This window comes from Ranitomeya variabilis, chromosome 1, assembly GCF_051348905.1.
Source record: "Ranitomeya variabilis isolate aRanVar5 chromosome 1, aRanVar5.hap1, whole genome shotgun sequence".
Taxonomy (NCBI): Eukaryota; Metazoa; Chordata; class Amphibia; order Anura; family Dendrobatidae; genus Ranitomeya; species Ranitomeya variabilis.
Window position 1 is genome coordinate 1,041,015,288 of NC_135232.1, and position 17,811 is coordinate 1,041,033,098.

A 17,811-nucleotide genomic window follows, 5' to 3' on the forward strand; every position below is an offset into this window, starting at 1 on the left:
CATGGCAATTAACTGGAATAGTAAACACATGGAGACAGCCGACGCCTCACAGTCTCAGATTGGAGAGTTGAGCTGTCAATCAACACACTGACAGCTCAGCACGCCCCTGTACCAGAGTGGATGGCCAAGCTGTCAATCAAAGTACTGACAGCTTCAGCACACCTCTAAACCAGATTGAACAGCTGAGCTGTCAGGAGCTGCATCCCAGACACGCTGAGGGGTGGAACCGTGACCCTTACCCTTTTTATTGCTACAGAAGTTTTAATGGTGAATTTAACATGAATCTGTCATTACATTTTTGCCACCTAACCTGGGACTATCATAATATTGAGATAGAGAGTGAGACCCTGATTCCAATGATGTTTCACTTACTGAGCTATTTGGTGTAAAGTTTTGATGTATTTTTTGTAAAATCACTGTTTAATTAGCAGGAGATTACCATAGCACTAGTAGTTCTGCCGCCATGTACACCTTCATAAGCATGAGCCGCCACTACAGCTTTCTGCCTCTGCACAGTGTAGACAGTAAACTGCCAATCAGTGGCGTGGGCGGGGTTATACAGGGCACATCATTCAGAGAACTGTTAGATCTGCAGCAGATAAATCAGGGAATTTATCAAAATTGCAGATGGGGTAGCAACAACCAGGTGACAGATTTTCTTTAGTTTTTCACACAAAGCTTCTTCATTTTGGTTTAGTATTTTTTGTAAAATAATTAATGAGTGGTGCAATTTATCTTGTATTGTTCATTTAGGTTGTATTTACCTAGTTTTAAGACTTTATAAAGACCTGATGATTTTTTTCAATACCGTCATTCATAAAACCATAGGATTAAAAGAGGATTTACTTTTTTCGCATGACTGTATATGTATATATGTAGTTAGCTATCAGCAATAACATATTAATTCATGTAACTACTCAGTAGTGAAAGATTAATGATGAAATCATGCCTCTTTATTCCATTAAGTGATGTGAAAAGAGCCTAAATCCCAATAATCTTCAAAATATCCTCTCTTCGAAATTGAATTTGCAACACCAAGAAAGAAAAGTCGAGGAATTAAAGAAATCATTGGATAGATAGACATGTTAATGAAATGCAAATGATGGAAAAATGGAAACAAAATCTTCAAAACACCTCGATTTATCTATTATCGAGTATGAGTTAGGCGCAGAAATACATGAAAACAAAAACCTTGGCATGCAATCAATGACATTATTGGTTTTCTGAGAATTGTTCTGCTCCGCCTAATGCACTTGATCAAATAAATCATCATGATCTGCTGTTGGCAGCTCATTTTACAATTGCCAACCAATGACATTCAAGTTTAGAGATGCTGCAGGCAATGGTTAAGGTCCTGCTACTATACATTATGCCACAGAACCCATAATCTCAGGAGAGGGATTAGTGGGACATTCCTTAATAAAAGCCTGTTCATGGTGTTGCCCACATGGTTTTCGGATGGAGACTGGAGGCTGGAAATTGGTATCGGAGGTTGGAATTGAGATCTATCCTTTGATAGCACTGCGTTCTGCTTTGCTTTTGCAAGAAATGATAGTGGATGATTAGTGCATGTATTTCTGTGCATGGCGCTCATACGTAATAATTAGGGTTGAGCGAAACGGGTCGGCAATTTTCAGAAGTCGCCGACTTTTGGCAAAGTCGGGTTTCATGAAACCCTACCCGACCCCTGTGTGGGGTCGGCCATGAAGTCGGCGATCTTCTGAATCTGGAATTGGAATTCCGATACCGATTCCCGATATGTTTAAGATATCGGGAATTGGTATCGGAATTCAGATTTAAGTGTAAAATAAAGAATTAAAATAAAAAATATCGCCATACTTACCATCTGATGCGCCCTGGTACTAAGCGGGAACCTTCCTTCCTTAGAATCAGCCTTCCAGGACCTTGCGGTGACGTCGCGGTGACGTCGCGGCTTGTGATTGGTCGCGCGGCCGCCCATGTGACCGCTCGCACGACCAATCAAAAGCCGCAACGTCACCGTGACGTCACCGAAGGTCCTGGAAGGGCTGATTCTTAGGAAGGAAGGCTGCCGGAAAGAAGCAGGGCACGTCCGAGGGTGAGTATATACCTAATAGGAAAATACTCACCCTCGGCTTCTTTCCGGCAGCCTTCCTTCCTAAGAATCAGCCCTTCCAGGACCTTCGGTGACGTCGCGGCTTTTGATTGGTCGCGCGAGCGGTCACATGGGCGGCCACACGACCAATCACAAGCCGTGACGTCACCGCGACGTCACCGCAAGGTCCTGGAAGGCTGATTCTAAGGAAGGAAGGTTCCCGCTTAGTACCAGGGCGCATCAGATGGTAAGTATGGCGATATTTTTTATTTTAATTCTTTATTTTACACTTAAATATGGATCTCAGGGCCTGAAGGAGAGTTTCCGCTCCTTCAGACCCTGGGAACCATTGGAAACCCAATGCACTGCATTGGGTTTCGAGTTTCGGCCGACCCCAACCCCGACTTTTTTATAGGATCGGCCGATTTCACTCGACCCGACTTTTGAAAAAGTCGCGTTTCGTGAAACCCGACCCGATCCTATAAATGTAAAGGTCGCTCAACCCTAGTAATAATTAATAAATTAAGATGTTTTGAACAATTTGGTCTGATTTATCAAGACAGGCATAGTGCCCGCTCATGCTTCACTAGTTTTGATGGAGCAGAAGATAACCCAAATTCAGTAAGAGGCGTATTCCGCTTCTTCTGATTGGCATGTGTCTCCAAAGAAAATCCCCTACACCTTTCATGAATCAGACAGGCGGACATTCCCTGTCCTGCCCCAGCTATGCCCATTTCAGAGGAGCTGATATAAACTCTTTGCTGCCTAAAATGTTTGCAATCTTTCAAAGCATTTGTGCCACTTTTATGGTGTAAAAGCTTTGATGAATCTACACCTTTTTTACATTTTTTTCGTCATTTACGTGTTATTTACCTCTATCAATCCTGTACAGTAGTTTCCATAAATGCACAACTTTTCCTTCTTGATGTCGTGACTTCATTGTTGAAGAGTCTAGGACAAGTTTGTATCATTATTATCAGGTTTTCTTCATTGCATTTTGGATGTTTCCATAACTCAGAAATAAAAAAAAATCTTAATACTGATTGTTTTGGCTAAACATTCAGTATTTGGAGTTAGTCTGATATTCATTCACTTATTATTTGGATTAATAATTCTTCATATGGATATTCATTTCAGTTATTTTTTTTATTAAAAGCTTAACAACAACAAGAGAATATGACACCAGTTCATTGATCTGAGACGATAATATATATTAGAAACACAGATAGACACTGTTTACTAAATGAGAATAGAGCTCGGAAATTCTGTTTTTCCATTCACATGTATCACTATGACAGGGCTTTATAGTATCAGTAAATCACACGGTCACATTTCACATATTTACATAAATGTGCTCTTGTACAGAATAACTAGCCATCATGTTGTCTGTCTCATATAAGTAGTTATTGATGCCCGAGAGCTATAAAACATTAACAAACAGAGACAGTCAGGAGAGCCAGAAAAGATAAATGTCCTGGATGTTTGATATTAATGTTAATAATATACTAGAATGGATATTATCTATTAAGAAAATGGCAGGTTTTAAAATTGCATACAGTATTTTCTTTTACTACATGTTCATCATTGCACATCAGAGAGTTAAGTTATGCTATAAGTAATGGTGATGCCTTATATAAATGCATTTTACTTTACTGATACATGTTCTTGTTGCCATGTCCATATATACTATAATATATACATTGTATTCTGTGGTACCTTAAATATGTAGAAATGTTTGCAGTTTATGCATGGTTCATCATTTGTAAACATATTTTTCAGATCATAATCATACAGTGGGAATAAAATTGTGATTCTACATGGAATAAATACAAGTTTCTTATATACTAGGTGTGAATTAACAATTGATTACTTTTTATCTCCTATATGAAGTATATATTGATTATTGTTTTATGAGTAATCTGTTTTAATATTTTATAGTCTTTATTTATGAGACTTTTTTTTAAAGGGTTGACACATCAAGAGTATATGGCAAAGGGGAATACCACCATGGGAAAACCCCCTATAGAACATGACAGGAATCTAGCAGGAGGCAATAATTCTTGCTCTAGTGGGCTGTAATGTGTCATACATGAACAGCCATGTTGGCTCTCATTAAAGAAAAAAGTCACAGAGAAAAAAGCAGAGATGTTAACCTGCTGAAGCCTCCAACTAAATGCATTGGCAGGGTACAGCGGACCCAATTAATGATGGCAAAAACACAGGTGCAAAAAATGCCGATGAAACAACCACTTTCAATCCAGTGTTGGCTGGTTGGCAATAGTGTACAAAAAAGATAAGAGATAATAGTTTGTATGTGGTATTGTTCACACAGGCAATGCAGAGCATCTGGTTTACAGTCTATTACTAGCACACATACAGGCGGGCTGCCCTGTGCTGCAAGGTGCATGCTGTGCGAATAGAGGCCAACAGTTTACAGAGCCATCTTGGTCAGACTGCACCCTGCAAGATAAAGTGCAAAAAAAAAAAAAAATCAATGTATGCAAGGTATTAGTTTATATTGGGGCCTCAATACGTAAGCTGGCAACCCACGTCAAGGGTCCATACATTTTGCCAGTCCTAACACTAAACATAGAATAAAAGCTCACCAACTCAAAAAGAGGACTTAGAAATCCTTCAAAAAATTGAAAAAAGTCACAGAGAAAAAAACAACCTACTGAAGCCTCCAACCAAATGCATTGGCAGGGTGCAGCAGACCGGATTAATGATGGCAAAAACGCAGGTGCAAAAAATGCCGATGAAACAACCACTTTCAATCCAGTGTTGGCTGTTTGGCATTAGTACACAAAAAAGATAAGCGATAATAGTCTGTATGTGGCATTGTTCACACAGGCAATGCAAAGCATCTGGTTTACAGCCTATTACTAGCACACATGGTTGTTCCATCGGTATTTTTTGCACCTGTGTTTTTGCCATCATTAATCGGGTCCGCCGCACCCTGCCAATGCATTTGGTTGGAGGCTTCAGCAGGTTAACATCTCTACTTTTTTCTCTGTGACTTTTTTCAATTTTTTGGAGGATTTCTAAGTCCTCTTTTTGGGTCGGTAAGCTTTGGCTCTCATTAAAGCCATATTCAAACGTTAGTCATTTTTCACGCACACAAAAAAAATGCAAGTTTCATTAGTGCTTTTCATTCAAGTTTCATCAGTATTTGGTCAGTGTGTTATTTTTTAACCAACAGAGTTTCATCAGTAATTTTCACGTAATTAATAAATGGCAAATCTTCTTTTATTCATAGCACATTTATGGCACACTGATGCTTTTCATGTGCTTTTTTTATGTGCTTTTGCTGAAAAGACAAGTATTCAGGATTTGTATTTATGGCGAAGATCTAAACTAGACATATCTTCTTAAATTTTTGACCAACACATAGTCTGCAAGATAACATGGACATTTAAACAGTCCCATAGATTATAATTGAACAGCTGGAACAAGCACATGAAAAATTGGTTTCTAAATGGGGCCTAAGACAGCAAAATGATTCATAGTCAATTATAATTGGTCCCAGTAATGAAAATGTATGTATGATCTGCTCATTACAGTAAGTAGGGTAAGTACACAGTCTCTATTTAACCCCTTTAGGACCGCCAATATGTCTTTTAATGACAAGTAGTTAAGGGTAATTATTCATCAGTGCTGCTTTTTTAACGGTACTGAGAAATAAGGGTATAGGGCCCTTCAACATCAGAAAATCTCCATGGTCTCAGCTACCCGAAGTAGCTGAGACCCTGGAGAACATGATCAGAGATGTTTCTTACGGTCCCTGTCACGTGACTGCCGTTTTTCAACAAATAACGGCGGTCACAAAAAAAGTCAGATTTAAAATGCATTTCTCTCTCCTCTGATATGATCTAACATATCTACTGAAGAGCAGTGATATTTAACCACTGCTCTCCAGATTGGCTATAGCCTCAGATGATTAGCTCTAGTCAGCAACACCGCTAAAATGTAATCTTTATTGCAGATTATTAAAATGTACTGAGACTGCTACAAAAATATAAAAACACAGCCCGATACAGGCTAAAAGGCTAACTAGCCAGGCATACACAAACCATCAAAAAAACTTATACGCCCCCACCTGGGTAACAATTGCTTACTGCAGCTTATATCAAAGCCTGCAAACCCCTCTATAGTGTGTGTATAAGGTATACTTCGCTTTACTTGCTGAAGAGAAATGTAAACCACAATACATATATATCAAATTGGAACATTCTCACCAGTTTCCCAGATGTTCGCCCTCCGACAGGTACCCCCTGCAGGGGTCCAGTGCTAAGCCTGTCTGATAATCTGTCTTCCTCTATCTTTCTCAAGCATAAATCATGAATCAAAATCCCATGGACTTTTGGATCAGCAGATTGGACCAGTAGTAAGAACTAGCAATTTAATATAAGCTTTCTATCATGCCCACACTCTGGTGTATTGTCAGAGAAAAAAATCAATATGGCCAGTGACTTTACCACACACACGCAAACCAGGTTATCTGCTGTAAGCAAGGAAAACCTTACAGATGTCAAACTTAATTAGGCATAAATTAATACTGACTTTTCATCTGTCATTTATGCCAATGATTAAATCTGCCAAACCATCAACCTGCATAACTGTTCACTGTCTGCAATCTATACCATTCTGCTGCCACCAATGCTGATGTCCCTACTCAATTAGACATCTACATACTTCCTGTCCATCATGTCATGCTATTGCTTCTGCCATTGCTGGCCCTGTGCTGTTACACATCTCCTTGTATGTTTCATCTTAAATCTGTTCCATTTGGATTTTGCCACTCTCACTGCTAATGAACATCATGCTAATTACTTACCTTCAAGCTATCCACTATATTTTATAGTCCTAGACGGGTACTAAAGCTGGGAAATGTACTCTCTTATGGGTACAAAAATGTGAAGCAGCTCTCAAAATATGGCAACATTACTTTTTTTTACTTTGAAAACAGGTAGCCTGTTTCTGCTCCTTAGAAAAGTTGGTTATTGTTTTGAATGTTTGATTAAAAAGCTTTTGTAATTGCTTAGTCATTTTGATAATAGAAAACCTGTTGAGATTCCCATAAAAAGGCTATTTTTTCACTCATAGTTAAGAGGCCATTGCTTCTTCAAAAGAACGCACCTGTTTTTGCTCAATAAATAAAGGGACAGTTTGTGGACAGCTTTTGAAAATGTATCATTTATCCATTTATCAAAGAAAAAAGCTCTTGATGCTCCCCTAGAAAAGTTATTGATACTCCTCAGTGTGAAAAGTGTGCTTTTCCGTTTGAACTTACTGAGTAACAACACCAAGTAACAGGATAAAATAGAACCCAAAATTTGTTGTGTAATTTCTATTGAGTATGCCGATCCCCATATGTGGAGAAAAACCGCTGTTTGAGAAAATGGTAGAGCTCGGAAGGGAAGGAGTGCCATTTGACATTTTTATTGTAAAATTTTCTGGAATAATTAGCAAATTCCATGTCACATTTGGAGAGCCCCTGATGTGCCTAAACAATGGAAACTTCTCACAATTGACACCATTCTGGAAATTATTATTTAACTATTTAAAAATATTACAGTGTGATTTTTTTCTTGTGTTTATTTTTAGATTCTGTCTCTCACAGTTGAAGTATACCTACAATAAAAAACGACAGACCTCTCTATTCTTTGTAGGTGGGCAGTGTATAAAATACTTATTTTCACCACTGTAGGTCTACATAGATGATGTAGATATAAAATTCTAGGAAATTTTAATCAAGACAACAAAGCAGCAAATAAATTTTGGCAATAAAAACTTGGCTGTGAATTTAGCTTTTTTTTAATGTGTATACTGCCCTTACTTAACAACTTCTAAAAAAAGTTTTTGCCTTGTAATTGAAGCATTAGTTTTAGACATTATCAGTAATTTTACGCTACAGTTTTAATATTTATGCGACTATATATTTGCATGATGATAATTTTTTCTGTAAGCATAATAAATATAGCAAGTAGATTTACAGGATTAACCAAAATAAGATAATACCTCTCCTTTAATGACACTTTTAAATTTACCACATAAAAAGTTTCCATAGCTAAGATTAACATATGTGTCACAAAATAAATTTGCATTAAACTATTCTTAATGCATAAATTTGATGTAGAAAACGTTTGATTATCTCACTTTTGCTGAAAGGCAAATTTATATTTTTAGCAAACTTGCCAAAATTAGTCTTTGAGAAAATCCATGAAATACATTCTAAGCTGTACAATAGCTGAAGGCCCACATGTAGATTATACTGTCTTGTTGAAGTAAGGAAGTATCCATAGCAACCGATAATTAGCATTCTAGGTTGCTTGACATTGTTCTATCAGAGTTTCCTGTTAAATTTGGTCAGTGTTCTGGAGCAAGCAGCAGTCAGATTTTTCTTCCCACTGAACTATATACTTTTACTTACAAAGGGAATATATGAGGTTTCAGAAGATGGATTCTAACATAGTTGCACTTTTGGGGAAATAGAAATAAGCCACAGAAAATATGTTAAAATAATTTATTTGTTAATATAAAATATCTGAGAAGGAATAAAGCAAAATGCTTATATATCCACTATCATGTCATGGACAAACCTGGTACAAACCTGGGCAGAAAGGTGGCTCAGTGGTTAGCAATGTAGTCTTGCAACATCTGTAGCCTGTTTTTGCATGGGTTCTGTCCATATTCTCTATTTTTTCACACACTCCAAAGAAATACAGATAGGGAATTTGTATTGTGAGCCATAATAGGGACAGTTATGATAATGTGCTATGGAATTATTCATGCTATGTAAGTGAGTAAAATAAATAATAAAATAAAGCAAATCCACTTCAAAGGCCCCAAGTACATTTTGGTACTTATGCTTCTAACCCCTACATAGGTCTCTTTACTACAGCGGCCCAAAGTTTGTGTTCATTGTGTAACTGTTGGCTGGTGGAGTGAGTTGAGAAAGTATGAATAGGCTACATGAGCCAAAACCAAAAACTCAGGGGCAATGACAGAATGGGAACTCAGTCAGAATATACAGTGGGTACTGAAAGTATTCAGACCCCTTAAATTTTTCACTCTTTGTTTCATTGCAACCATTACACTCTGCACCCCATCTTGACTGAAAAAAAACAGAAAAGTAGTAATTTTTGCAAGTTTATGAAAAAAAAACCTGAACTATCACATGGTCATAAGTATTCAGACCTTTTGCTCAGTACTGAGTAGAAGCACCTTTTGAGCTAGTACAGCCATGAGTCTTCTTGGGAATGATGCAACAAGTTTTTCAAACCTGGATTTGGGGATCCTCTGCCATTCTTCCTTGCACATCCTCTCCAGTTCCATCAGGCTGCATGGTGAACGTTGGTGAACAGCCATTTTCAAATCTCTACAGAGATGCTCAATTGGGTTTAGGTCAGGGCTCTGGCTGGACCAGTCGAGAATGGTCACAGAGTTGTTCTGAAGCCACTCCTTTGTTATTTTAGCTGTGTACTAAGGGTCATTGTCTTGTTGGAAGGTGAACCTTCAGCCAAGTCTGAGGTCCAGAGCATCCTGGAAGAGGTTTTCATCCAGGATATCTCTGTAATTGGCCGCCTTCATGTTTCCTTCAATGGCACCAGTCATTCTGTCCCTGCAGTTGAAAAACAACCCCATAGCATGATGCTGCCACCACCATGATTCACTGTTGGGATTGTGTTGGGCAGATGATGAGCAGTGCCTGGTTTTCTCCACACATACCACTTAGAATTATCACCAAAAAGGTCTATCTCCATCTCATCAGACTTGAGAATTATATTTATCCTAGTCTGGGAGTGCTTCATGTGTATTTTAGCAAACTCTATGCAGGCTTTCATATGTCTTGCACTGAGGAGAGGCTTCCATCCGTCCACTCTGCCATTAAGGCTAGACTGATGGAGGACTGCAGGAAATCAAGTCCTATCAGTTTAATTAAACACAGCTGGACTCCAATGAAGGAGTAGAACCATCTCAGGGAGGATCACAAGGCAATGGACAGCATGTGACTTAAATATGAGTGTCTGAGCAAAGGGTCTGAATTCTTATGACCGTGTGATACTTCAGTTTTTGTTTTTAAACAAATTTGCAAAAATTTCTACATTTCTGTTTTTTTCAGTCAAAATGGGGTGCAGAGTGTACATAAATGTGAAAAAATGAACTTTTTTTAAATTAACCAAATGGCTGCAATGAAATAAAGGGTGAAAAATGTAAATGGGTCTGAATACTTTCCGTCCCTATGGCTGTATAATAATCCTCAACGTTAATAGAAATAAATACTTGAAATAGATCACTCTGTATGTCATGACTCTATGTAATATATGAGTTTCACTTTTTGTATTTTTGATATATATCAGGAGTGTGTGGGTAAGGGGGTCCTTAGTCTATTATGGCCTTATGAATGATATGAAAATATTGATTTATCAATAATGTTTTGGAATTGTGGTGTTAATGAAAGTTATTTTCTATATCAATAAACCCATAACAGATTGAGGTACACCTGCCAAGTTCACAGGTCTGTCAGTAAGGGTATATTAACAATTATTTGTAGTAGAATCTACATGCACATGTTAAATGCAGATTTTTTTGGTTCACACAGAGATTTCCAACATAGATTTTTAACACAAAAAAATCAACATAGATGCATAATAGTGATAGTGAGTATACTCGCTGCTCGAGTTTTTCTGAGCACACTCTGGTGACCTCCAAGTATTTATGACTGCTCGGAGATTTAGCTTTCATCTCGGCAGCTGAATGATTTACAGTTCATCTCTTTAGGTTTTTGCACCAAAATCCAAATTTGGATTTTAGCTTGGTTTTTACCCTATGCATTGCAAAGGGTGAAATCTGCATTAAAAATGTACAGAAAAAATGTTGTCTGGGTCATAAGCAGCAGGAAACAGGTCTGACTGTGTTATTGCACAAATACAGTTTTTGCTCTGAAGCACTGTGACATTTCTGAGAAAACGTTCTTTGAAAAGCTGCAGGGACTATGTGTCACTGATGACTAGTCCATGAGGCTTGTCACAAGCAGCTTCTTCCTGCCCCGTTCCTTTAGGCTAACAGTTCTTTCGCAATATACACACATAGAGAGAGACCTGTCAGTCTTGGTATATGGGGAAAGGGCAAGCCGCCGGTTAGCTGAGACCAATAATCTCTGACCTGTTTCTTAAAATATAATTTCTCTGAAATGGCGCAGCATTTTAAACTAAAACAAACATGGCTGCAATAATGCAACCGGGGTCCAAATAATCATATCCTCGGGTGGACCCAAGGTACTCTAGTCTGACATTGGACATGTAAAATTTAAATAGTGTGCTGTGTACCCCATAGACTGCACCCATTTTGTCATAGTGCCACTTAACAGCCCCAGCTATTGGCCATTGTACAAGACCTTAGTTATCATAGAATACAGCTTAATGTTTCATTGATGAAGAAAGTGAGCTGAGTTAGTAGCAGTGTATGATGTTTGGGGAGTGCGCCATCCAACACTGACATCATAGCGTTCTTTCCCCACTGTCAGTTCCTCCTTTAGAACTGGAGCTGTGGTGCCAGAAAGAAGAAAATTACACAAAAGAAATACTAGATAGGACTAAATAGCAAGCACAGTATTGTCTATCCAACCATTTGCATAATGAATGCATTCATACTAATCTCCTTTCATGTAGATTTGTTTGAAGTGTACATACTTTGTTATGCATGATATGCTTGAGAGGTGCAAAAAATGTATTTATTCATCAATTCCAATAGATGGTATCGACAATTAATATGTAATTTTTCAGCCTTGCTATTCACATTTCTCATAAATGTGCTTACACAAACAACTGCTAAGTATCATGATTTGGTGATTTCACCAAAAGAACTGAACAGTCAAACAGAATCATAGGTCAACCATGCATTGGACTTCTGTATTATAATTTTATGTTCCAACCTGTTTACAAATTGTATGCAATTTCCTCCTGCATACATTTGCTTTATTATTGTTCAGCATGAAGCGGTGAAGGAAACTAGACTTTCTTAATAAAAGTACAATACTTTCTTTGCAATTATTTTTAATATTGATATTAATGGAAATACATAACTTACAATACTTAGGACTTGAGATTACTGTAGAGATGGGTGAACCAGAACAGTAAAATTCAGGGTTAGTACTGGACATCTAGTGTTCGTGCACGAACCCCGAACACAGACTTCTCAAGGAAGTCTGTGTTACTGTTCTCGTTCAGCAGCCCGAACATCAGATGTTTCACACACTGTCATCTGTGTGACAGTGCGAGAAACAGCGGTGTCTCTATTTAGAAGTAAGTTTGTTACTGCCGATCAGAGTGCTACAGTACTCACTCTGTCACACAGATGACAGCATGTGAGCCAGCAGCTGTGACCAGCAGTAAAATAGTTACTGCCAGTCACAGGCATTGGCTGATGAGAGTACTAACCTGTTTTATGGTCACTGATATCAAGCCCAGGAGTTAGTACAGGAGAGTCGTCTATAAGATTCCCCCATTACTAACTCCATAGTTAGAGTGCAAAAAATATCCAGCCAGAATAAAGTCCTTTAACTGAAAAAAGACACAGACTTCTTTATTTAAAGCTCCCTATCCGATATTACCTATTTATTCACAAAAAATAAAAAAGCATAATTCGACTCACCTTTCCACCAATAATCCATTGATGTCCATGTTCCACTGTAAAAGACAAAAAATAATAAAACACCATATTCCTCACCTGTCTGATGATAATCCATCAATGCCCATATCCCACCATAAAAGACAAAAAATAATAATTTTACAACACAGTGAGCGGTGCCATAAGTGAGGTGAACTGGGTTCATCAGCTATGACCTCCAGTGACCTTTCTCATGTCAGCATGACACATTGCAGGAGAGTAATCATGCTCCTATCTCACTGTGCTCTGGCTGGCATGGATAGCAGTTGCAATACTGATGTGACTGCCATCGGACAGGTGAGGAATATGGTGTTTTATTATTTTTTTGTCTTTTACAGTGAGACATGGGAATTGATGGATTATCAGACAGGTGAGTATAACTCTGTTTTTTATTTTTTGTGAATAAATGACAAAAAGAGGGTTGGGAGTTGTTATTTAAAATAAAGGAGCCTGTGCCTTTGTCTTAATTAAAGGACTTTATTCTGGCTGGATATTTTTACAATATGACAATGGGCTAGTAATTGGGGCATCTTATATACGCCTCTCCAGTACTAAACCCCTGGGTTTGAGATCAGCAGCTAAATTCAGCTGACATCAACTCCAAAACTATTATCCTACTTGCCATCGCACCAAGGCAAGTGGGAAGAACTGGGCAAAGCAACAAAATATTAGATGCATCTTTTCTGGTGCGGCTCCAGGCTGTTATTTTTAGGCCGGGGAAGGCCAATATCCATGGCCCCTTCCCAGTCTGAGAATACCAGCCCCAGCTGCCTGCTTTGGCTTTGCAAGTTGTCAGAAATAAGGGGAAACCCACACCGTTTTTTAAAATTATTTAAATAATTAAAATATAATTCCTCTGTTTTTTAATTAACAAGCCAATATAAAGCTGATAATAAGAGCATTGAAGTTGGGTCAAGGCTGGGTCCTCCAGCATGGCAATGACTCGAAACACACAGCTAGGTCAGCTAAGGAGTGGCTTCATAAGAAGCATTTCAAGGTCCTGGAGTGGCCAGACCTGAACCCAATAGAAAATATTTAGAGGGAGCTGAAACTGTTGCGACAACAGCACATAGTCTGCAAAAAAGAGGATGAAAGGTCCGTCAGATGTGGTGAAGGAATCCAGAGGTGTGAGAGGGTGAACATGTGGTCAAACATAGGAATGAAAGCCACAGCCAATGTCTCTCAAGAAAACAATGATTTTGCTGCCTCCACATGTGAATATGGAATTAGCTGCCTCATTCTACCGAAAAAAGGTACATTCTGAAAACCTGGGATATCCCTGATAAATAAAAAAAAAATGTCTGAAATGTGTAGGACATTTTTTGGTCTCTCCTTACTTCCAAAGTTTGCTGTAATGTCACTGAGGCAGCACAAACATTTGTTTTGAGAGATACTCAATGTCACACTACAGTGAGCACCACTTCACTCTAAGAATAAAAGGGGCTTCCTGAGGTTAATCATCTACCAACAAGTATTAATGGCATACGCTACACTTATTGACATTGAAAACCCCGTTAATTATATTGTGTATATAAGAAGCAATCAAGTGTTTCTGATCATCTGATGTGTCCAGTAGTAATCGTAAAGAATAGGAAGTGTTTCATGCATGCTAACCTGATTATCAGAAAAGGTATTGTGAAATGTTGAGGATGGGATATGTCTTAATATAATATATATTAGGATGACAATTAATTTGCAAAAATTATTTAATATTATTAATATTAGTTTATGTTTCTTGCTTCAAAGTAAACGTGCCAAATTACAGAAAACATTCAGTGTTATTCACTGTTTAGGTAAGTCTAATCTCTAAATATTTATGCAGCAGCCTACACCACTCCCATGTGTCATTTACTGTCTAGTTAAATGTTTGTCTGAATTCCCTTACTTTAGTTTATAATAGTAATTTGCAAGTGTTGATAAACAATTTTAGGGTGATTTCCGGCAACTAGGGATGAGCGAATCCCTGTGTATTCGGCTTTGGCTGCATTGAGCCACTATCCACCCAACACCGGAAATGAAGAGAGTGGAGGGCGAGCATGCGCAGTAACCTGCAATCCAATCACTGTCCCGGCTTTCATCCTGAACAATAAAGTTTGTTGAAATACTGAGTGCAGGGCAGCCAATCAACAAACTTTGCTGCCGTAGCCTCCCTCAGTCATTAGCATAGGATGCTAAAGGCAAAGGACAAGGTACACAGCCAAATACACAGGTATTTGCTCATCCATGGCAGCAATGTGGCAAACGTTAATGAAATGTGCTTTTATGTTTGCTATTTGGCCTCCCACAGGTTTTAGTCACTATTGTCAGAAAAAATGGCATCTTCAAATTGCAGTGTTAGAGGAATGTGGTTAATTGGAGGGACAGCAGGCTATACTCCTAGATCTAAGCTATTGTCGAATTGACAGGTGTTGGCCAGGTTTTATTTCCTGCACTATACAAAATCACAACCATCATGTACTAGTACAACAATCGCAGCCAACAAAATACTTCTGTTCTGGGAAAAAGTGAAAATCATTGCAAAGCAACAATATCACGTGATCAGTAAGGTGAAGAATCTGTTTGGTCAATGGAAGAGTCTAAAGAAGAATGGTAAATGGCGAACCAAAACAAGTATTTAAGGAGAAGGAAATTGTTGTTAATATAGTTATTACATAGTTATTAAGGTTGAAGGAAGACTTTAAGTCCATCTAGTTCAACCCATAGCCTAACCTAACATGCCCTAACATGTTGATCCAGAGGAAGGCAAAAAAAACCCATGTGGCAAAGAGTAAGCTCCACATTGGGGAAAAAAATTCCTTCCCGACTCCACATACAGCAGTCAGAGTAGTTCCCTGGATCAACGCCCTATCAAGGAATCTAGTGTATATACCCTGTAACATTATACTTTTCAAGAAAGGCATCCAGTCCCCTCTTAAATTTAAGTAATGAATCACTCATTACAACATCATATGGCAGAGAGTTCCATAGTCTCACTGCTCTTACAGTAAAGAATCCGCGTCTGTTATTATGCTTAAACCTTCTTTCCTCCAGACGTAGAGGATGCCCCCTTGTCCCTGTCTCAGGTCTATGATTAAAAAGATCATCAGAAAGGTCTTTGTGCTGTCCCCTCATATATTTATACATTAAAATAAGATCACCCCTTAGTCTTCGTTTTTCCAAACTAAACAGCCCCAAGTGTAATAACCTATCTTGGTATTGCAGACCCTCCAGTCCTCTAATAACCTTGGTCGCTCTTCTCTGCACCCGCTCTAGTTCAGCTATGTCTTTCTTATACACCAGAGACCAGAACTGTGCACAGTATTCTAAGTGTGGTCGAACTGGTGACTTGTATAGAGGTAAAATTATGTTTTCCTCATGAGCATCTATGCCTCTTTTAATACATCCCATTATTTTATTTGCCTTTGTAGCAGCTGCCTGACACTGGCCACTGAATATGAGTTTGTCATCCACCCATACACCCAGGTCTTTTTCATTGACGGTTTTGCCCAGAGTTTTAGAATTAAGCACATAGTTATACATCTTATTACTTCTACCCAAGTGAATGACCTTACATTTATCCCCATTAAAGCTCATTTGCCATTTATCAACCCAAGCTTCTAGTTTACATAAATCATCCTGTAATATAATATTGTCCTCCCCTGTATTGATTACCCTGTAGAGTTTAGTGTCATGTGCAAATATTGAAATTCTACTCTGAATGCCCCCTACAAGGTCATTAATAAATATGTTAAAAAGAAGAGGGCCCAATACTGACCCCTGTGGTACCCCACTGCTAACCGCGACCCAGTCCGAGTGTGCTCCATTAATAACCACCCTTTGTTTCCTATCCCTGAGCCAGCTCTCAACCCACTTACACATATTTTCCCCTATCCCCATTATTCTCATTTTATGTATGTAGTTGATATGTTTCATATTGCTGATGCCTTGAAACTTATAAAATTTCAGGAAGACCATGACTCCTTGCTTGCTAAAAGAGAAGAAGTCTTTGTGGAAGCTTGGGACTATTAGACGGAAAGCTGGCCGAAGATTTATGAGAGAATTACAGGCAGAGAAACGAAAAAGAAAAGAAATTGAGCTAGTTCAGCAGTCAACAGCATCTGATCAGCTTTGCAGTAGTAGCAGTTAGCAGTTACAGCGACAACGGTGCTTCTGACAACAAAAGTGATGAGGCGAAGGGCATTTTAGTCCCAAAAAATGTAAGTCGATAAGACCTGTCAACATTATGACTCCGGAAGTTGCTGCAGTTCTACACAGAACTAATACCAGGCAGTGATATAAAAGCGACCTATCTACTCGCTGCTGCTCTCAGTCTTCTGACCATGATCCAGACAGTCTCACTTTGATTAGGGAATCTATCAAACAAGCTCATCTCTGGCATCGAGAGATTGAGGCAAATGCTATCAAAGCTTCCTTTGGATGGAACCAAAGCACTGGAAAGTTCTAAAGTTGCCTGCAATGAGTCCGGATCTAAATCCCATTGAACACCTGTGGAGAGATTTTAAAAATGTTGTTGGGAGAAGGCACCCTTCAAATTTGAAAGACCTGGAGCAATTTTCAAAAGAAATGTGCTCCAAATTTCCAGTTGAGGGTGTAAGAAGCTTGTTGATGATTATAGGAAGCAACTGATTGCAGTTATTTATTTCAAAGGGTGTGCATACAAATATTAACTTGAGGGTATCAACAATTTTGTACATTTTGGGGGTTTGTGCTAATTTGTCATTCTTTCTTCTTTTTTGTGTTTTTCCAATACACACAAAGGAAATAAACATGTGTATAGCAAAATGTAATTTCAATAATTTTGTGGGAAAATACTTCATTTTCTGGAACAATTTGGCCATGACTGTATATATATATATATATATATATATATATATATATATATATATATATATATATACATATATATATACTGTATATATACATTTTTTTATTTATCTATTTTTCCTTTTATTATAGCTATGTGCTTCACTGAAGTCAAGGTTTTTCTAGCTTTTATATACTGTATGCAATCCTGTATGCCTTATTGCATTAGTGTTACATATGCAGTATAACTACATAGGCTGAACAAA

At 38.2% G+C, this 17,811-nt stretch overlaps 1 protein-coding gene across 4 annotated transcripts in view; it reads left to right on the forward strand.

Annotated features, from left to right (window-relative positions):
* Positions 1-17,811, forward strand: part of SGCZ (sarcoglycan zeta) — a 1,541,618-nt gene that overhangs the window by 565,933 nt on the left and 957,874 nt on the right. The window lies entirely within an intron of this gene.